Source organism: Lichenostomus cassidix, chromosome 8, assembly GCF_008360975.1.
Source record: "Lichenostomus cassidix isolate B80296 chromosome 8, HeHo_3.0, whole genome shotgun sequence".
NCBI lineage: Eukaryota > Metazoa > Chordata > Aves > Passeriformes > Meliphagidae > Lichenostomus > Lichenostomus cassidix.
Window position 1 is genome coordinate 20,950,544 of NC_139489.1, and position 22,317 is coordinate 20,972,860.

At 40.1% G+C, this 22,317-nt stretch overlaps 2 long non-coding RNA genes across 2 annotated transcripts in view; both read left to right on the plus strand.

Moving 5' to 3' along the window:
* Nucleotides 1–15,472, plus strand: part of LOC146434025 (uncharacterized) — a 79,987-nt gene extending 64,515 nt beyond the window's left edge. Inside the window, exons 5-9 of the long non-coding RNA XR_014853798.1 lie at nt 2,915–2,948; nt 4,013–4,140; nt 9,302–9,479; nt 13,741–13,812; nt 14,312–15,472. This is a non-coding gene — a long non-coding RNA (uncharacterized LOC146434025). The remainder of the gene's footprint in view (nt 1–2,914; nt 2,949–4,012; nt 4,141–9,301; nt 9,480–13,740; nt 13,813–14,311) is intronic.
* Nucleotides 15,473–15,476: 4 nt separating this feature from the next.
* Nucleotides 15,477–19,087, plus strand: LOC146434027 (uncharacterized). Its single transcript, XR_014853799.1, has 3 exons — nt 15,477–15,579; nt 16,978–17,069; nt 18,882–19,087. It is a non-coding gene; the product is annotated as an uncharacterized LOC146434027 (long non-coding RNA).
* Nucleotides 19,088–22,317: the final 3,230 nt, after the last annotated feature.

Sequence of the window (22,317 nt, forward strand, 5' to 3'; positions counted from 1 at the left end):
GACCACACACACAGCTCTGTTCTCCTCAGCTTCTGACAAGATGTTGCAACAAAGATGTCCTGACATTTTAGGAGTGAGAAAGGGGATTTTAGATACTGGCAAGGAGGGAGGGGCAACTTTTCTGATTAAGCAGTCATCCATTTTATGTTGAGAACTATCTGCTTGACTGCAGGCTTCAAAGAACCCAAACCTAATATCTGGGAATATTTTTCCAGCCAGTGTATGTTTAATATTTAGTGTGAAAACATTAAATATATTCCATGGTTAATTAATATTATGTATTTATATGTAGTATAAATACAAAAAAAATATATTAAATATTAAAAATTGTACCTGCTATACCAAGGTGCTTAACACTTTAAAACTCTGGTGATTTCAGAGAATTTAGATTTATCAGGCCAAGAATTGTGAAGGGCTTTCAAAGAGAAATTCTAAACTGGTATGCAATGAGGGTAAATCTGTTTATTAAAACTCACCCTCACTGGGAGCATCAGGTTGTTATTTCACTGCATGTGTCTCCTGCTTATGTCCCTCAGTTATGTTAAATGAAAGTTCTCTCAGAGATCACTACTCTTGTCCAATCAGAATTTAAAGTTTTTTTCTGTGATAGAATTTAAAATCAATGTTCAGGTTTCTTAACACAGACTACTTCCCAGCACCCGTCACTTGAATGAGAAGGCTTTTCTATATCCAGAGTAGATTTTATTTGATGAATCCCAGAATCAAAAGCTATAACCTACTGAACAGCCTGAGGGCTTGAGTCTGAACAGCAACAACATCATTTCAGATATATGTGAATAAACTGAAGCTGTGCTTATATAATTTAGAGCCACTTGATTTCTGCAAGACAATCCTCAGTCTTTACTTGTACAGCAGTTCCAAAGCAGAGCTTGTTTCAGTCATGTTTTTGTTAGCATTTAGAGACACTCATGGGAACAGGTTTTTGTTCACAGATGTGTTTCAAGGAAGAGCTATACCTTTCATGAGGTACAGTTTTCATGACCAAAAAATACTGCAAAGACACTTTCATCCTCTTTGAAACATTTCAGCTTTTCAGACAGGACAGAAACAATTCCACAGGACTGCATGCCTAAATTATGAAAAAGAAACAATTATTCTGGATTACACTGGTTTCTACAAAGAAATTAAGTAATGAATTTTTTTCACCCTAATTAACCAGTGATCACTGTGGATGTTCAGACAAAGCAGGATAGGTTCTTTTATGTGTTGTTATTAGCAAGAAAGGCTAATTTATTCTTTCTTAAGGTAGGCAAAAAGAAGTTGAGCTCTGCTGCTAATACAAAACTATTTTGTGATCCAGTAAGGGACAGGAATATAACACTGAATATTATTCATTTATCTTTGAAGCAAACAAAACTTTTGTAGTCTAATACTACACTCATTTCTCTGCTCAGTAGTTAGCATGTCAGGTGTTCACACTGGACCTTAAAATGAGTTAGAAAGCTCAGGAGTATATCAACATTTGCAGCATAAAACTGACTTCTCTTTGATCATTCAAGCTTTCCATCACTCTAGGTGGTCCTAACTAATAAGGAACTGTGATCCTCTTCACTACTTGATTCCAGTGGCCACACAACAGACCACATGCAGTTAGTGCTTGCCATTAGTGTTTCAGTCAAATACCAACACTTAGCTACAGATTTATGATCCTTTTAATTACATATTTATAAACCATGTCACTGTATGTATGGAGAAAAAAAATGTCTTTTTTAAGGATTTGAACATTCTTCATCTTTTTCTTTGGGATATTTTTTCCCCTCAAGGCAAAAACCTGTGCAAGTGTTTTAATGTATCTAATAGGTGTTATTGAGCAGATACCCAGGTGTGCAACAGACTGGTATGTATGTCTTGTTTAGGTATTAGGGTTTAACGACAAAGTGGAAGGGCTGATAATAAAATTCTTGTGATGAAAATGCCTTCTGAAAGGAGTTCAAAGTAACTTTAACCAGGCAAATACTCCTCAAATGTTTATCCTGTATATATATAGAAAAAAATCTACTAAATTTGAGATTATTGAGAATGAAGAAGTTGCTGAAGGGAAACTGGTTTATAACTGATCTCTGTGAAACCTTAGGCTCTGTCTTGCTTTGATTATATGTTGTTTTGCTGATCTCATAATCTTAGGAAATACGTATTTGTGACTGGATCATGGTCAGGTATGCAAGTTAAAGCAATAAATAATTCCTATTTTAGAGGTTTATGATAGTAACCCCCTCTCCCCAAATCTTGTGCAGGCATTAGTTTATGCCATGATCCCCTCGGGATATAAATGATTTGTAGCTTTGAGGTAAAGGATGGTCATTGGTTCCTGCTGGAGTGTCTACAGCACCTAAGGTTGAGCCTTGCTCCCAGCCCAGTTGTTCCTCTGGGATGCCTGGTCAGGCTGGATTACCTGACTGTGGGTTTTTCTGGTGCTCTGAATGTCTCATGCTGAATGCCAGCAATCTGAAGCACTGAGTACTCATTTTAAGCACTAGTCAGCTGAAAAAACCAAAAAATTAAAAATTTAACCTTTTAAATTTCATTGCTATACAGTCCCAGAATTCCACACACTCCTTAGAGTGTTTTGAGTTAAACCCCCCTGGCAGTTATAGGCTAGTGAAACATGCAGATTTGAGACCTTAGTTTTCTTCCATTTTATATATTAAGTGTAAATTTTAAATAATTGTGAAAGATATGAACTTAAAAGAGGGAAGATGTCTGCTCCAAGGGAGGAATGACACAATGGATTTGCTCTGAGCTGCCTGGGATCATTTAAAACCAATGAATTAAAAATCAGATAGTCGGTGAGGGCTATAATTTACACTACAGAGGTGATAAAGCCTTTTGTGTTCTTATTTGCAAAGAAAGCATTAAACTACAGTGATTTTTGATTTTTTTTTCTTCCCACCAGGGAGAAATGTGAAACTCAATTTTACCCCCGATTGGTAAGGTGCTAATTTGTCTGACAAGTTGTTGGAATCTCAGCATGTTTGAGGTATCCTTGATGTATCAACACCTTCATGCTGAATGAAGGATGCCTTTAATGTGTAAATGTTTAGTACATATCCTATATCTCATTAGCCAAGAACAATACAAACCACACACAGGCAAGAAGGGTAAGAAGCAAGCTCCAGTCAAAGAGAAAAATCTTTTATGTTCTAATTAAATGAGCAAACATTTGGAATACATCTCTTTTGCAAACAGTTTATCAAAAAATACACTTGAAATTCACAGCCTCACTTGAGTTCTAAAGCCCTGATGAGTCTAATATCAAATGATATTAGATTTGAATCCAAGTTCCATATAATGCTGATGTCTCCAAGTTCTTCTTACTGCATGCAATAACACAAACTATTGAGAATAGTAGATGAAAAACAGTTGTTCCCAAACTGTGACTGTTAGTCAAAACTTTAAAAAGTTGTATGTAACTTTAGAAATTTAGTTTCATTGGCTCTTTTGTGAAAATGAAAAGTTTTCTAGGGAGACCTGAGGGATGTTGGTGAGGTGGAGTGAGTTCTTTCATCCATCTTTGCTGGATGTTTTCTAACGGGACTTGCCTGATTATGAGACGAGAAAAGTGATGGCTCTGGAAGAGGGCCTGGAGGATGTGTTCACACACTCTCAAATGATTATCCACCCTGGCTTGGTTCAGAGAATGCCACCACCTCTTGCCTTATGTCCACCAAAGCATAAGGTGGACATGAGCCCACAGGGACAAACACAGAACCTCTGCTCTGTTTGGAGCCCTTGGAGGCAGACACCTGTCCTGCCCAGCCTATGCTGTGGTCCTTGCCAGCACTCCCTTCCCTGGTGGCCACGTGGGCACATTGGTGTGCTGCAAACTTCTGGCTGGCTGTGTTCTGACACTGCACACGAGAGATTAGAGAAGTTCTTTTCACTACTATTTATCCACATTACATTAAATCAGTCTCATGTTTGTCAGTTCAGTTGCAATTGAGCCCTGGTCCTGTGTATGGGTTCATTCCTTCCTTCTGCTTTTCTTTTCCAGAGCCTGATCCCTTTGAACTGCTGAAACCTGATGACTTACAATCAATAGTCTGTGAAACAATAAGGTCGGCAGTGCGAAGATTCAGATTTTCTGCCTCTAAATGCAGACTGCTGTGCTGGGCCACTGAGGTGAGTCTGACCTAAGCTCATTGCCTGAGAGAAGAATGGAGTGGGAGGAAAGGGATTAAAAATACCTGGAGATATGTAGAGCTGTTACTACAGTGTCTGTCCTCTTCACATAGATAACTGGGGGAAATATGCTGCCTGAACTTACAAGGATGTGGTTGACAAATGTCATTTTCTTGTTAAATGTTAAATCACTGATGGACCATGAGACTGGAATTCTAAGCCACTTGGAATTGCTCCTGGGCCATAAGCACATGCAAAGCAGAGCACTGCTGGTTTCCTCTGGCTCATTTCTAGTTTTGGGATTGCAGTAGTTGATGTTAAATGCAAACCCCTTGGCACTGACCCCTCCTACATTTCCATCTGCAGCTGCACATTCTAGGTGCTGTGAAAGCAGATCTCAGAACATGGTGTCATCTGCAAACATATACATGATAGATGAACCACAGTAACTGTTTGGGTTTGGAATGGCTATCATAGACAGCTCACAAAAAAGCATATTTTGAAATGAAAATGTGAAGATGTATGAAAAGATAAATGAGCACCTTGGCTTCTGTGAAGCATTTTGCCCCCAATACCAAAATGTCACTGCCTAAACAAAGCCACAGAATTTATTGTCCCTATCTCTCATTAAGGGTATTTGCATGCATAACACTGAGATCTGCTGTAGCTAAGACAAAAATCACACTTATCCCAGATCCATATTCTACCCCAGTGCTGCTGGGAAGGTTTGGCAAAGTCTCCCCTTGTTTCTGGGCATTTTACATTGAAGCATCAATGGTGCACATTCAGGTAACAATTGTTTGCAATGCTGAAAATGCTGCTAACAAGAGTTGGATGAGCTTTCTAGCTGCTCCAGGTGTTTTCCCTGTCAGGTTCCTGGCAGCCTGATGGGGTGCACTGGGATGTTCATGTGGCACAAGGTGCATGGTAGTGCTGGGATTCTGAGTAATGCTGCAGAAGCCGTGGCTCTGCTCCTGAATATGTCTCCTCAGCTCCTTGCTCTCCCAGATAGCAGACACTGGATTACAAGTCTCCTCTTCCATCTCTAGACTCCTTTTCCTTTTCTGCCATACAGCCACATGCATATATTTAACATCAACTTTCACAGAATATAAGCCTTAGTACTATTATATTTTCGTACCTTAAGGAAACTTGCTCATGGTTGGCTAAAGCTTCAGCTGATTTAGAGCACTGCAGTTCATTGACTCAGCAAAACAGTCAAGACTATACCCCCTGGGTGGTTATATTTTCCCCCCACAAAAGTTCCCAGTGTGCAGAGGGTCATTTTCAAGGCTTGTATCTATCTAAGGCATTTGAAGGTCAAGCCCAAGTGGTCTGTGGAAATGCTTCAAACCCTGAAATCAAATTCTTCTGAAACTGGTATCTCCTGGTAAAGGAACAATCTGCTGGATGTGGATATAACAGATATCTGAGTGTGTGGCCTAGGGTTTGTCCTTGGGAGCAACCAGGGTGACTTTTGTACTCCTGGATAGTGGGTCTTGAACACAACCCTTTTACCACAGAAACCAATAAAAGACCCCTAAATTTCCCCTTGACATAAAATAAGGCTTCCTGGCAACACAGGCAGAGCCTAACTAGGGTTGAACAGATCCACGGATGATTTTATTTCACTTCGAACTGAAACTTCATATGTGTAAACAGTACTCAAAGTACAGGAATTTTTTTCAGTTTTTCTAAGGGAAAACCTGGACAGAACTTGGGAGATAAACGAAAACTTGATCACTTGGCACTGATGCCTGATTTATACAAGGTGATAGCTTTTCCTTAGGCACGTAAATGAAACAAGGGACAGCCTAAAGCTTCCACCACCCAGCGCTCCTCATGACACTTGTGGACAAGCTTCTTTCAAATCTCTCAAATTTCAGAACATTTTCAAAAATTTTGCCAATGGCCTATAAAGACCAAAAGGGAGCTGGGCAAGAGCTGAGCCTGTGAGCAGCAAATAGACCCTCCCTTCTCACTCCCCTCATTCTGTTCTAGTCCCCCCTTGTGCAGAGGAACTGCTCTGGTTTCTCAGGGACAGCATTTGGTTGTTAAATTCATCTCTCACAGGGGCCTTTCCCTCTTTTTCAGTCTACTTCAAAACGACAGGCAGAACCAAAATCCCATTCGATTAAAAGCAAGTAAGACAGGGAGATGAACTCCTAGCAAACAAACAAAAACAGTTTGAAATTTTGACTTAAAAAGCACGGCAGTATTTTACCAGCAAGGACTGAATTCATTAACGTTGCCTTATTTGTGCTACCATTAACAGTTTTTCACTGTTACTGTTCAAAAACCTTTTAAAGAGCCAGCTGTTTTACTGCTTTGAAATAGCTCTACCCAGGAGTGAATCTTTGCCTTTATTTTCAAAATAATCAATTCTTACATGAGTAAGACTTCATGCAAGTCCAGTCTTCAAAGACAAAAAATACCAGGCATCCTTATTCTAGACCACTTTCCTCTTCTATTCATTATCTCCTCCCACATTCCCTTTTCTTGTTTGTTGTCCAGCAGCAGTTCCTAAATTTTGTTTCTCCATATCTTCTCTTCTTTTTCTATTTCCTTTCCTTTATATCTGCCCACCTACTCTGCTAGTATTTTATGATGCTGTTCATTGCTTTGATATTCTGGATCCAGGGTTAATTGCAGTCCTGAGCTGCTCTCATTGCCAGTGCATCTTCACACTGAGCACTGGCACTGCTTTTTGTAGTGCCGGAGCCGCAGGCAGAAGCCCATGACCTCCATGGTGTTAACCTTAAACCATTCTGACCCAAATAGGTCCAGATTTAGGCTGTTATTGTAGTATGGCAACCGAGACCTGATCTAGAAGACCACTAAGAACATGTTGGATATTGGAAATGGAGTAAAAAGCATGGCTTTGTTCTGAAAAGTGGGAGTCCTGCCAGAGCAGGCTGCTGTGGAAACACATTCAGATGGGCCCAACCACCTCTGACAGGCATTTAAGCCAGTTTTTGTGACTTTGGCACACAGGTATTACACAGCTACGTGGGTTAATAATGTGAACAGACAGGAAGCAAGAAACATTAGTGCTGTGTCAACAGTGTAGTTCCCATCACTTCTTTGGCAAAACCCTGTGTACACTGACAATCTGACAGACATACAGCTCAGGAGAAGGCTCCTTTCCTAAATGTTTCTGTACCTTTCAAATATGATGGTTTACATTTGCAGTCTCTGCAGTCTCTATGCTGAAGCAAGCTGCAAAAACACTGAAGAAACAGTTTAGTGGGATTAAAATAAAGAACAGATGTAAAATAAACGTGGAAAACCTAAATGTGGCCGGAGATGTCACCAAAGCCCAAGGCAGAAGGTGTCACAGCCTCCCCCTTCTGAGTAGGGCATATGAGAGGCTTTGGTAAGCGGCCACACACGTGGGTGGCAAAGGTTCAAGTCAAAAGGTTTGGGGATTTCTCAGGGTGGTTGTGTGATAGCAGGTAATGTTTTCAAGCGAAGATGAGGAACGTATAGTAAATCCTGAGGGAATGGTTTTCCTGTAGCTGTGGAGCAGAGGATACAAGGAGCAGTATGACTGCTGGTAGCCTCTGGAAGCTGAGCAGTAGGAGGACACCGCGGAGAGGGAAGCAGGGAATGGATTGTTTTTCCCGAGCAGCGAACTGCGGGGGGGTTGGTGGTGGCTGGCAGCGGGCGATGGCACCGCCTCGGCCGCCACCTCGCGGCCAGCGCGGGAACTGCGGCCGGCGGCCAACGGCGGCAGCGGCAAGATCGACCGCAATGAAAGAAGCGCAGCCGAGCCCGGAGTTACGGGAGACACCCCAAACCCCGGCTCGTCTTCATCTTAACTGTGTGTCCTGTGGTCACATCGCTTATGTCGCTAATGGGCCGGGATACTTTGACACCCTGCAGCAAGACAAAATCAAATTATTATTTATTAATCTCTTTTATCACTCTTTCCTTTTGTACCTGTCTAAGAAAGGTACCAGTAGTGAGAGGCAGGGACCCTGTGTGCACTTCTAAGGACAGGCTTTATCGCTTCAAAATGATAACAGAAAAAACAAGTAAAATAACAAACTATGCTGCATCCCAGTTGTTAAACTGCTGCTGTCAGTCAATGTAATTCCCACCAGCTAACAATAAAATGTTTTGACATTCAATCTCATACACACTTCAATAATAGTTACCAAACAGGAATTTTCTACTATGGAAATATTTCTTTCTCCACTCTCTTAGCATCATGAAAATGTTGATGCAATACAAGTCCTATTATAAAGGGCACCCTGTCAGGGACAGTGGTCACCAGAGCAGCTCTGTAAATTGTGTTGTACAGAGCAGTCATGTACAATACAACTGTTATATTTCATAATAAAAACCAGCTTATTACCAGGGACAGGAGGCTTTAGTTTCATGCAAAAAATACCATCAGAGCAGACAGTGCTTGTAATTGGAAATTTAGTGTCTCCTAGTTCTTTGGCTAGTTAAGCTTTGTTCAGGCTGTACCCTGAGCAAACAAGGAAAAGGTTTTCTTTGGGTAATTGCAGACCTAATGGGTGCCCAGCTTGTGCTTGACTCCACAGACGTTAACAGCATCCAGCACAAACAGAGTCTGACAACTCCTCCATTCCCAGCTCCAGAAGGCAACTGAAACCACGGCAGCCTTGAGTCACTTGAGCTGCATGTGCAAAGCAGCTGGACTGTGCAGAGGAGCTCTGCTGATCCAGGCTCTCCACCACACTTCTGCTTGCGAAAGTCAGGCAGGGATGTGGTTTTGTCTCTGCGTGGAAGGGATCTGTAAATGATTTGAAGGTTCAGAGTTCAGGGGTGGTTTGGAAAAACACCCGTCGGGCTGCAATGCCTGCAGGGGAGCCGTCTGGTTTGGTAGGGTGTCTCTGGGTATTTCTGGCATTTCACCTCCCGACTGAAGTCAGGAAAACTCTAAGAAAGAAAGAATATGAAAAAATACATCCAGACACTTCTGAACATGGAAACCAGTTTCCTAATGTTTAGTCAAAGGCAGAAGTCAGTTCTTGTTTTACCCAGCCTCTTTGAATTAAAAAACGGTCAGTGCAGTTTCTTTTCAAATATTAGATAAGCTGCTGCCCAAGAATCAGAGCCATGACTAATTCTTGTTCATTAGATGTGTGCAACATAAATAACTACTTGTTTCACTACTGATTAATTACAGTGAGATGCCTCCAGCTCTGTCACATGTGTCCAGATCTGCTTCCACACTGCCTCCTTCGAGTAAATCGTGTCATCCTTCTGCAGACTTGTGCCAGCGAGAGGAAACGGGAAAGGCTGTGTGCCATGAGCATCCCCCTCTGCCTCTGCAGCTCTGGCTCCTGGGAATTTAAGAAGGGACGGTGAGCTCCGGGGGGTGAGATACAACCACTAGTTTTGTTACTGGCATAATATCTCTTGTCTGAGGTACAATTCCCAGATGGCTTTCCTAAGCCATCGCATTGCAAATATTTCTGGGGAGTTTTGTAATTCGCCTCAGCAGTATACACAAACATTCCTTAATGCGTGTCTTTAATGCTGCCTGCCTGCTTCCAGGATTTTCACTGGGTCACTGCGTTGGTGCTGATGCGTTCCCTGGGGCTGCATACACGTTGCCACACAGTCAAGGGCAGGGGAAACATTGCCATTACAGTTTGAGTTGATTACAGGTTTTTGACTGAAACATGCTTTTTCATTTTCTTAAGAAAACACTGAGTCATGAAAACTTAAACTTGCCTTTAAAATGGATTGATTTTGAGGGAAAAGTTTCCCAAATGGAGTGGTCTTCCTGTATATAGCAAAAAAGGAATTCTTCCATGACTGGGGCACTTGTGTGTGGGAGCCCTGCAGCCAGCAAAGTGCAGTGTGTTGTGAAATAAGTCACTGAGCCTGAGAGGGAATCAAGCAGGGCAAGGGTTTGAACCTACTTTGCAGACTAGTTTCCCAATCTTTGGGTTATGGTCTCAGTATACTCTGCTAGTGCCAATCCATTTTGTAGAGCTAATTGCAAGTTCAGGGGGTCAGGGACAAAACACCCTAAGCCAGCAGTTAGAGCAGCTGGGTGAGATAGGACCAGTCACACTTCCAGGCCAGTCACAGGAATGAGCTGTGCACAGGAATCTCCCATGCAATGAACCAAGGGGTGATGTTACTCTCTGTTCAGCATGATGTGGAGGCAAAAGCAAATGCCTCAGTTCTTTTTTTGTGATACAGCCTTCCTTGTTCCTATCTTCCCCCATGTAACACAGATGAATAGGCTTAAAACTGGGGATATCTGTTTATAATCTGATTTCCCCCACCTTCATCTTGCTTGCTTTTAAATGCTCCGTTGTGCATTCCACAATTGCCCTGATAGGACTAATTTTGCTTAATTTCAAAACTGAAGCTGGTGGGAACCAAAGATGCTGTGAACGTAATTGTATTAACAGAAAGTGGTACTGTGAGGTCAGGGGGAAGTGCAGGACCTCAGTGCTCAAAATACCATCAGCTACGCCATGAAAACAGATGTGCTCTGTAGCTTCTTTCTGTGTACGGGCAATAGGCTCAAATCAGGATCTACTCTGAATAGCTCCTCAAAGGTTTTTGTCCTGTTCTTCCACTTTCTACCTTTCCTTTCAGAAGGGAACCTAGGTTGGTTTTTATTTTTCCCCCTCTCCCCACTTGGTTTTTTGGTCACTGTGGAAAACCCTCTGAAGTTATTCTACATAAATTCTGACTGGTTTAAAAAACCCCAAACACCAAAAAGCCCAAACTGTCTTCATTTTCTCTATTTAAACCACATGTTGAATTATAAGCATTTAAGTAGGAGGAAAATGAAAACATATTTCCCTGGGTTCTAGAAAAGCTCTGAATGGATAGCATTTTTATCAAGGTTCTACATGCCCTATCCAAACACAAAAAACTTGTGCTGTACCTCAGATTTAAAGTGAGCTGTTTTATTTTGTGTCCAGATGGAACTACATCAAGGGAAGTGTGCACAGCTTGTAGCCCCTTCCTCAGGATGCAAGGCTGTTGCTCAGAGATGAGTTTTGGGTGGTAGAGAAAGCTTGGTAAGGTTTCAAGATTCAGAAGTATGATGAGCTATTTCCAGTGCGTTTTAAAGCTGCACAGGGTGAGCTCTTGAGATTCAGGTAGCAGCAGTACAAAAAGCTCCTATGTTTTCTCATGCACCCAAAATTAATATGAGTTTTGCACCTTGGTCTTCCTCTTGGGATTGGGGCTGTCATTGTTCCCAGAAACACTGTTTGTAGTTGTGCCTGTCTTTTGTTAATTAGGTTGGGTTCAAGTTTGTATTTGAATTTGATTTTAATTCAAATCTAGCTTTACATTCTGCAATTTTGACCTTTCCTGATAAAACAATTACAGATAAAGTAACACAGAAGCAGGAAGAAAAGGACTAGTTTGCAGAAAAAGTTCCCTGATGCCAGAGAGGTGAGGAAGTGACAGGCTAACTTGCAGTGTTCATTCTTGCTCAGCTACAGTGAAGATAGATTAAGGATAAATTACTCAGTGAACAAATGCCTTGTTTTCTCTGTGACTCCACCTCTTTCGGGCATCCTGCCCTGTCCCACCCCTTGCACTTGTCTGCATGTCTTAATGGCAGTATTCATGCAGCTGGTAATTTATGTGTCTGAGAGAGAAGATTTACAGAGGGCCTTCCCTTCAGTTATTCAGAAAATTTGAGATACAAGTATGTATGTGATTTGTTAGATCCCAAACTTCATCTTAAAAATCATAAACGTCTTAAGGGCTGAGCTTGAATGAGAGAAATTTTAAAAGGAATAATTTCAACTAGAAGTTAGTTCTTAGGTCCTCACTTTACACCTAGTTACAGAACTTTGTCTTCAAAATACATACAATGCCTATTGTAACATAAGCACAGCCATTTGGCCACGACTGGAGCAGTTTGATGTTCCGCTCTGGAAGACAGACGGAGCTGATCCTGTTACTGAAATCGCCTTGATTCACTTGGTGTCTGGTGTCATAAACACGAATTGTTAATTTCATATTACTCATAACAGGCACACTGTGAATGTTTGCAGAGTTTATAGGGGATCAGTTACAAATGTGATTATACCAGCCATTCCTCAGGACTGACACCAGTTTCAAATTAGAAGCTGACAGGCCTCACCTGCTCCTGAGTTCACTGACAGGTCACCTTCTTGTCATTTTGGCTGTCCCCCCATCAAAATGACATCTGTGTTCATAAAGGGACAGCGAGAGACTTGAAGTTGTTAGAATTGTTGCAGAATAAGAATAAAGTGTCATCTACTCCAATAATGTAGTGCTCAACTTTGGCCTTTGAGACAGCTTGATGCTTGCAGCCCCTGACAATGTTTCCAGCTACAAGAATAGTTGGATCCAAGGGTCAGCAGTTGTTCCCTCTTCCACCCATGGATGTGAGGCATTCAGCTCAGCCCGAGCCACAGGGCATAGACAGTCCCAGAGACAAGCAAAGAGCTTGTAAAGTGCTTTTACTTTTCTTCATGCAGGATAATAAATGTAGATAAACAAACTGGATTAAAAAAGAGAAACCTTTTCAATTTGTTGAAACCTATTTCTTTGTAATAGAGTATTTTTCACATTCACTCAATTTAGTGGAATGGAGCTAGGTCAGTCCAATTTGTGTAACCTTAAATTCCTCCAAACTAGTAAAATAGGCTGCATCTTCAAATACAGGCTTTGGGATTACCTCTTGTTTGTCAATAAAAAAATGGAAATATCAGATTGCAACAATGTCAGACTTTGCAGGTTGCAGACTGGGGCTCTTTTGGATTTCAAGTTTACTAAATAATTATGTAATATATGTGTGCCAGCTATGGAACAGTTCTACAGCTGTCTTCTAAAGGCTTGGGTTTTCCAGGAAGTGAAGGAAATGTAGGTGTATAGAATCCCGCTGAAGTTGCCTGGCACACTGAGTGCAGAGAGGGAGGTCTCTGAGCTGTGGGATGTTACAAGCTCACATAAGTGAGGCTGCTGGGAAAAGTGCACAAACATGTTAGTGAGAGGGTTGGTAGGGATAAACAAGATGTTGAATTACACTTTGCCAAGTGAAGGGCTCAGAGCAGCCAAGGCAAATCTTATTGTTTTCCCCTCCCTAAACTAGACCTTTTTTTTGTCTCAGGCACTGTGAATCACAGAGCTGTAAGGACATCCGGTTCTCATAGTTGCCATCATTCTCTGAAATCGCTCCTTAATTTTATTTGCTGGTCCTGGAAATATAATAGTTTTGGCATTTTATCTATATTAAATAAACGTAAGGCCAGTTTCCGCATGGTGTAAACAAGCATGACTTCAGGGAAGCAGTGCTGATTCAGGCCATCCGAATGCCTAATTATTAATATAACTGGGACCATGCTACAAGAAAGTGAACAGAAGCAAACATTTGTTATCGAAACTCATGTCACCAACACAGACTCCCCCCACAGCATTCAGCAGGGAAAAAAATATAGCTAAGGTAGATTTACAGAAGCCACCACTTTTCTTTTAATGATTTGGATATTGATCATTTTTAATCTTCTTCTCAGAACAACCAGGAGATCTATTACAGCTTGAGCCAGCCATGAAAAGCAGGTCCGTACTTTAACCTGCCCCAATTCACTTGGACATATTTTATATCTCCAGGGATTCAGCCACGAAGTCCATTAGAGCATCAGATGCGGTGAGGTCAAATCAATTGTCCATACTGCAGACAAGGTAACCATCATTTACTGTAATTCTCCCCCGTCATGGTAGAGGAGAGGAAAGGTTAAAAGCTGTATTACCATGAGGCTGTCTCATCTATCTTTCAGTATATTGGTAATACCTAAACATTGCTTAAAGAACTGAATGTACAATCTTAAATCTGTGCTAAACTGGATTTAATGGTTAGATTGCCAAATCAACAAATTTGCTAATGATTTTTTTAGCTAGGAGCAGGAAAAAAAAGAGCACTTTTACAACAAAATGCAACCCCCTTTGAATAAATTGTCACATCTGACACAACACATCCAACGCTGTATGGAGTGTTCATTTCACGATGCCCTGAATGACTGATACTTATCCTTCCCTATATGTAGATATATTTACCTATGAAGTAATTTGCTGCCACCCCTTTAAGCTGGAGATGCTACAGCACACCAAAAACAAAAGAGGAAGTAAATTCAGGATGTATATTTTGCACTGTAAATCAAGTCCTTATGTGTTTGCACTCCAGGATGGGCAACAATAATTGACTGAAGCAATCACTGCTGTGGGAAAACAAACGTGCTGGCCGTGTCGCATCTGAAGGTCAGGCCTGATGACATAGCAAGCACCTGAACTCTCACTGACTCCCGGGGAGCAGCGGGTGCCGAGCAGCTCCCGGAGCTCTCCTGACGGGGACAGATTTACGTGGCCGCTGGGGCTGGGATGAGGATGCTTTCTGCTCCCACCTCCCGCTGCTGGCTCTGCGGAGTCATTTATTTCCATTACGCTGCCATGGCATCTCTGACTCCTGCGCTCCGTGCGGTAACTGCAAGAAAGCGGAGAGAAAAATGCGGTGCTGTGCCAGGGACTGTGTGTTCCTCCTCCTTGGAACAATTGCACCGTGGCCCTGACTAATGTCACAGGAGCTGGTGTGCACATAGGGGACCCATGCCCATGCCTGTCCTACCTGTGAGAGCTCAAGCACCACGGCCAGGCCTTTGCAGGACTCCTCTGTTGAAGTGGGAAGTGACAATGAAGCTCAGATTTATTCACTTGCCTGTTTGCTTTTCTAGGTTAATATTTTTTCTTTCCCTGGATTCCTTTAATCCTGGGATGTGTTTTTTAAAGTAAGTGATTGAATGAAGGAGCTATTGAAATTTTCCACATTACAGAAATCTTTTCTCAGCTGTAGAAATGAGTAAATTTATTTTAGTGCTTCAGAAGGTGAGTTGCCGAGCAAACATAGCCATGTATATGAAATAGAAAGCAGTAAGAAGGTAGTCAAGCACTGTTATTCTCATATAAGTACATCAAATGTATTTCTGTGGCTGACATACATTCATGATATTCTTCTCGGGAGAAAATGTGATGAATGTAGTAGGAGTGTAAGAATTGGTGTAGGCTGCAAATTAATAAATATTTTTATTATGAAGCCTATTTTTAAGATCTTCGTAAGGTTTTAAAGCCCAGCACAGTAAATTCTAACTTCAGATAATGTGGGTATTCAGTAACTGTAAAAAGAAACTAGCAAAATTTTGTGTGTGCTGAAGGAAAGATAAATGTGCTTTAGATTAGGTGTTACATGCCATTCACTTAACTGCTTTTCCTCTTCTGCTCCCTCTTTTTATGGTTTACCTTAACACAGACTCTGTGTGGGTTCTTTTCCTCAGCTTATGTTACACACTCATCTCTGAATGTCTCATCCCAGATCCTCTGCTAATGCTCACAACAGTGTAGATTGGCGTTGTTGTTCAATAGAAGTAATGACACTCTTCAAAAAATTAAGCACTAAATCAGGTAATTTCTTTTTCATTTTAATATAGAAATTCAGAAATAAATAATGGGAATTTAAATCTAAGAAGAAATAAATTGATCCAAGTCTGGATAGAAAAGAAAGACTGAGAAGTTGTTTTGCTTTGTAAATAGCTCAAAATTAAGACTGGATGCAGCTTGCATGGTCTGTTGGGTAACTTGCTCTGGAGCACTCTCAGAAAACTCAGCTGGCACATATTCTGCAATGCTAATTCAGAGAAGGGTCCACTGGGTTATTTAACTGAACCCAGAGTCTCAAAAAGATCAGACAATCTTTGCTGTTCTTTGGCTTCAATGGATATCACAGCCCTGACTGAAAGAACACTGAACTTAATAGAAAGGCCTTGGATCTGGAAAAATGCTTTCTGAAATCAATGAGAGAAAGAGCTTTAACTCTAGCAGTTAACACTTCATCCTGGCCCTTTTCTCAGTAGACACAAACATTGGCTCTGCAATGCCCAGTCATGGTTTTCAGATCAATACAACAAACTAAGGGATGTATTTACTATCTGCTCAGTTATCATCACACGTCAAAACAGACTTTTGAAAAATAACTGTTTGATTTTACAATAATTCCACCCTGTGCAGCAAACAAGTGTATTTTAAAGGAAATCTGTTTAACAAGGAAAATCACTAAGGAATTCCTCAAGAGTTATATATAGCTCTTAGTTGACAGACTTCCTTAAAGAACTCCTTTTTTTATGTCTAAAGTAATTAAATTAAAAGTTGTCGTTTTAGTATTTGATTTTGGCATGGTGCATTTAGTTTAATTTTCTCCAAATGCTAGAGAGGTTGTAACAGTTATGGGGAAGTAGTTAGGTGGTGTGATCACGAGGGAGGGTCAGAGTCTCTGAATTTCCCAAAAGGTAATATATTCAAGAGACCTTTCTGGTCCTCCTGGTCACTCAGTGGGAGTGTAGGAATTGCCTGCTTGTTACATCAGTAGTCGGTGCCCTGGAAGTGGAGCTAGTGGCATGACAGCTGTGGAGGTACAGAGAACATCAGTGTGTGGCTTTTGGGATGAAATTCTCCTCTAAAAAACCAAAAAAGGTGGTTTTGGTTCCAAAAAAAAAAAGGTGACTTTAGGCAGAACTGCTCTGGAAGCAAGCAGAAGAGGACTGTGTTTGTGAGCCAGTGTCACCCCAGGTGCAGCCTGGCTGTGTCACAGCACAACTGCTTCATGTCCAGGATGAAACATAAAAGCTCTAGCAGAAGGTTATCAATACAATATTTTCTTTTGGGAAGGAACCACTTCTGTTAAAATTGAAATAGTTATTAATGAATGGCATCTTACTTCTGTATGAAAACGTTTCCTGTGGTGCTATAGGCCACCAGAAAAGACTGTATGGCCTCCTTTTTTCCTTCCTTTTTTTTTTTTAATAGGGTGAAAATCAGTAGCTGTAGATTGCCTGGCACTTCTTCGCATCTACATATAAAACAAAATTAACATGAAAAACTTTGGAGATTCTCTTCACGTAAGCATGCAGTTTTAGTGATTCATTTTTGCCATGTGTTGAATCCCCTTCTCCTTTTTCCAGTTTACAATATATTATCTTCCAATATGGCACTGTGAAGTCACGTTATAACAGCTTATCCAGGAGAATTTTCTATTTGAACCTCTTGACTTAGGTTCTCTCTGATGTCCAGATGACGTCTGGGTGAATCACAGAAGAAAGCTGGGGCCCTTATGCTTTCATGAGGCTATTTAAACCTTCTGAGCCTGATTTAACATGAAAAATATGAAAATTTCAAACTGGATATACAGTTTTAATTTCTGCAGATTTCCTGATGTTCATAACTTGAAAAAGCCCTAGTGTTTTTGATGAGATGGAAAACAACTTGCTTGGAACAGAATACGCATACAAAGCAAACCAAAGTGATTAATTAAACCTTTTGGTAATTGCTTAGGAATTGGATTTTGGGCTGAAATTTGCTGTAAAAGTTCTTCAAAGTCTGAGGGAAAGGTACAGCAACCAGTGAGGGAAAGTTGTCACTTTACAGAGATCCATCTGCCTTGCCTACAGATTTGTTATTAATTGCCTTAAATGATGAGTATTTGTCCAAACCAGCAAAAGGATGTGAAAATGTATTGAAATGAAACATTACCCTGAAAGAGCTCCTGGTTTCCTACAAGTTCCGCTTGAACAAATTTGCCAGATTAATTCAAGGACAAAATTTACCAAGATTTTGAAAAACAAAAAAAGCAGTAGAAATATTTCCATCAATTAGAAGAAAAAAATCAATATGATATTGTCCTCAATATCCTAATTTCCAGCTCTGAGTTTAGTGTTACTATAACCTGCTAGCTGAGTGGAAATCTGAATGGGAAGTCGGCTTTTAGAAAAGAGAATTTAACTAATTTATTTTCATTACTGAAGCTGAGGAAAATGCAAGATATGTGACAGGGAAAAGTTATATTATTTGAGCAGGAAACATTTATGTAAAAAAAAAAAAGTAAAACATAGGAAAACCCAAGGAAATTAGATGGTTTTAAAATATATTTTTTAACCATGCAAGGTAGCCCTTTCAGCACAGCATGGGATATAACATTAATCTTATTTGTCTGTGATTTAAAAAACTGTTTCCTCATAGTCAGGACTTTGCTACATTACCTCATTTTTACCCACAGAAGCCAAACTACTGATTTTTTTGGAGACTGTTAGCAATAAATTCTTTTCTACGACAATTAGTTCATTACTAATCTTGACCATGTCTCCAATGAGCTAATGAAGAACTTTAATATTGAAAAGCACCTCATAAATAATTTACAATAAGCCAGAAGAAATACTGAGTATTTGTAAACATGACTTCCCTTGGCAGGATTTGTCTCTCTTTTAGTTTTTCTTCTTGAGCCCTTGCTACAATTCTTTAAGTCTGCATGAAAGAAGCCAAAGAAATGGGAAATCAGGTTAATAGTAATATTAGTCATCTTACTAATGGATATTCTATAGCTTGCCCTTTTTTTCCACTTCCTCTTACCTGGTCCTTTCATAACTCAGTCAGACAGACTCTTAAATACTCTTTGATTGGAGCCAATGGGTCTTACAAATGTAATTTATGCAGGAGTTGATGATTTAAATGGAAAAAACCCAAAGTCTTGTGCTTTTAAAAAATGTAAATCTGTCTGGATCTCATTAAGGAATGTTCTTGACTACAGGAGAAACTCTTTTTTTTTTTTTTTTTGAAAGCCACATATTTATTCATGCCATTCAGCTCATCTTAAAAAAAAAGAAACAAAAACCAACCAAGCTTTGGAATAATGATTTTATCTGTTGTTTTTTGTCCAGTGGCCTCAGCCAAAACCTTGCCAGTACTGACATGCAGGTTACTGTCAGTGGGGAGATGCCATGATGACCTCTCTGTCAAGAGAGTGCAACAGTGCAGACAGTGCCTAACACAGGAATTTCAGGTACCAGTGCATTTATCTTAACCTTGACTCTGAGGATCTTCTATGAATCTTTAAAAAAAAAAAAACAAGCAGCAATGTTTGGAAAGGGGAGCTGCATATAAATCCTTGCTACTTTTCTGGTACTTTGTTTTTCCATTCTGACTGTATGGAAATTAAAAAACTACAACTTTGTCTGAGCCATAATAGCTAAGAAATCCTAGGACAAGGGTGAAACCAGTCTGCCTCCATTTGTGAACAGCTGAGGCTGGCTGATGGCAAACAGCTTGCGTGTTAATTTGTGGATAAAGCCCTCCTGATGCAGGTTGACAAGTTGTTTATTAGTGGGGTCATAACTTGAGGAGAGATAAGGTTTCTCTGATCTACTCCCTGCATAAATTTCTACAGTTACTCCTAAACGTGAACTTGTATTGGTGGCTAAGTTTCATTTTTCTAAAAGAGAGTGCCAGAGTCTGTGTGAAAGATTCTATATGAGGGACAGGCTTGTTTTATTTTTTATAATTCTGTGAACTCCACCAGTGTCTACTCCTTTTCTTTCAAATTTGGTATAAGGATATCAGATAATCTGGGGTAAAGCGACTTGGCTTTCTTTTTGCCTTATCCTGCTCTGTCTTGCAAAGAGTATGCTGGTGTGCTTGAGGAGCTCCTATTGATATTTCAGATCTCTCAGGACATCAGTGACTCTACCAGATAGTGGTGAATATACCTAACACCTCTTCTGGAAAGAAAGACATTTTCTTTTAAGGAATTTTACTATTTTAATGGGGAGAAGTAGTGGGAAACTTCTACTTTAACCTGAAGGTTCTAAAAATATTTAAGCCAGATTCTACTGGCTTCTCCTGCTTGCTGTGTTCAGTGAATTATAACTGCGTGAGGAGTGTTCAAAAAGAATGCATAGTTCACTATAATAACTTAAAATGTAGCTCACCAGTTCTGATTCACATACCTCCTAGTCTCGAAATAAAAAAATGAGCAATGCCTCATTTTTAAACCAAGTATGAAAATTAGATAAGGTGCCTTCTTTCTGCTTCTAGTCTTCTTGAGAGTGTGTGGGAGAGGATGAGAACAAGACAGACATCTGCTTAGAAAAGTGGAATATTTTATGGAGAGCAGAACAGAAATCATTTACTCTTTCTAAGTGTGCATTTTTTGGTGCCTTAGTCAATGCCATATTTACTGCACACAAATCTGGATGCACCCCAGTTGTTGACTGCAATTAGACATTTTATGAACAAAGCAGGACTTTATTTTCCCCACGGAGGTTCCCTGCTGATATCTCTCCTGTGCCCAGCATTTGGCCTTGCAGCACTGTGCTTGGATACTGCTAGAAATGCTTCTCTGGGGTCACTGGGAGATGGTGAAACACTGGGGGACTTGGATGAGCCTTGAAATTAAGCTATGTCTCCTCTCTTTTCCTTTTCTTACTCACTTGATCACATCAGCTTCTGGTTTTAAAATGATGGCACCTTTTAGGGCAGCATTTTAAAAGCCTGAAGTAAAATTTCTATATACTTCTATTAGTACTATGTCTAAAAAGATACAAAATGATGAACATTGCACCAACAGAAGATTGCCTCTATCTCCATCTCTTATTTGCTCTTACTTTCATCTTAAGCACCTGCATTACTGGAGGACAATACATTAATCAGACATCTCACAAGCCAGAATTCCATGTAGCTTGATCACTTTTGGGCTAAAATTTAGCTAGACTGCCTAAAAATGCTTATTGGTCTCTATGGATTTGTGCTGAATTTATTTAATGCAAAGTGTAATATAAAAAGCCCTCTCTGCAGTTAATTAGCCTCCAGGTTATTGCAGGCCCCAAGGCATTGTATTTGAGTTGTCATTGCTACTTGCAAAGATCAGCAGTATTTAATCCTTGTGTTACACAAAGTAGATTCCTCATGCTTATCTGGGTAGTGTTAATTCATTGTTTCTGGACTGTATTTTCATTTTTAATTTTCTTGGCTGTTAAAGATGGTGCTAGAGATGAGGAACTTTGCTGAAACCAGATGTGTTACAGTGAGATAGTACCAGTTTAAATCATAGCAGAACTAAACTTGAAGGTTCCTCCAGAACTATGCTATTGTAGCTGGGGACAAGATTTGTTCCTGTTACATAATAAAACAAAAAAATAGGGTTCATTCTGACTCCTTTGGGATAGGGTAAATCTAATCTTATTAATTATTCCTGTTTTCTAAGGAGAAAACTTCAGGTTTCCTTCATTTGATAATTCTGTTTTCTCAGAAAACATTTACACATGTTCCAATACCCAGCTAGCCCTGGCAGGAACTCTTTAGTGGTTAGAGAAGTGGCAGAAGGTTAAATCATCTGACTTTGATGTGAAGTTGATTGTTTACCCTTAGTGTATAGTAATGTCTTAAAAAAATGAAGCAAAGTGGGTGTATTCATTACTGGACAAACACGGCTGACAAGTTAAGGAATATGTGACTCCCTTCAGCTGAGACCAAAGTGCTTCATTTATAATGGAGATTACGGTAAGAACCAAATGAAGTTGTCTGAGGGAAAATGAAGTCTCCTGAGCTTTTCTTCTGGTTTGGCCACAAGTTAATAACATGACCAGCACTTAACAACAAAATGCAGGACTGTATTATCTTTTAGCAAATGCCAGTCATGGGCAATCCAAACAGGTCAATTACTAGCAAATCTCCAAAGACCTCCTGAAACCTCAGAAGAGTTAGAGATGCCAAGAAAATGTCTAGATGCACAGAGACACAGGAACAGAAATAGGGCATAAACCAATTTGCAGAAATGGAACTTAACCCTTAGAGGGAAGAATCCAGCCTGCTACATATTCATTTCCCCTTCATTAAATATTTATGGAGACACATGCATGTAATGTGATTCTACATTATGGAAAAAGCACAAACGGAATCTGTGCTCTTTCAGTCATTTAACCTATTTTTTTTCAATCTTTCTGTATCTTGCAGGTATAATGAGCAAATGTGGGGGCTTCTGCCACTGACATGTTACACATTTGAAAATGAATGTATTCTCTTGAATAATCCTAAATCAGCACACACAAAACAGCGTGTAGAGGCCAGTGACAGCCTATTCTTCAGCTCAATAGCATGTCTACGACTTATTAATATTAATGAAACCTGCACACAAGCATGTGGGGATAATTGACCCCATTAAATTCCATTTACTCATGAGCTACTTTGTAAGGTTTGCCCCTTAGTTATTGTAGTTTTTATCAAGGATAAAAGTTGGAACAGCGTGTATGCCAACAAAAGACTATTTCAAAAGTAGCTTTGTGAAAAAAGAAAAAAGCAGGAGTGGAAAAAAAACGCAAA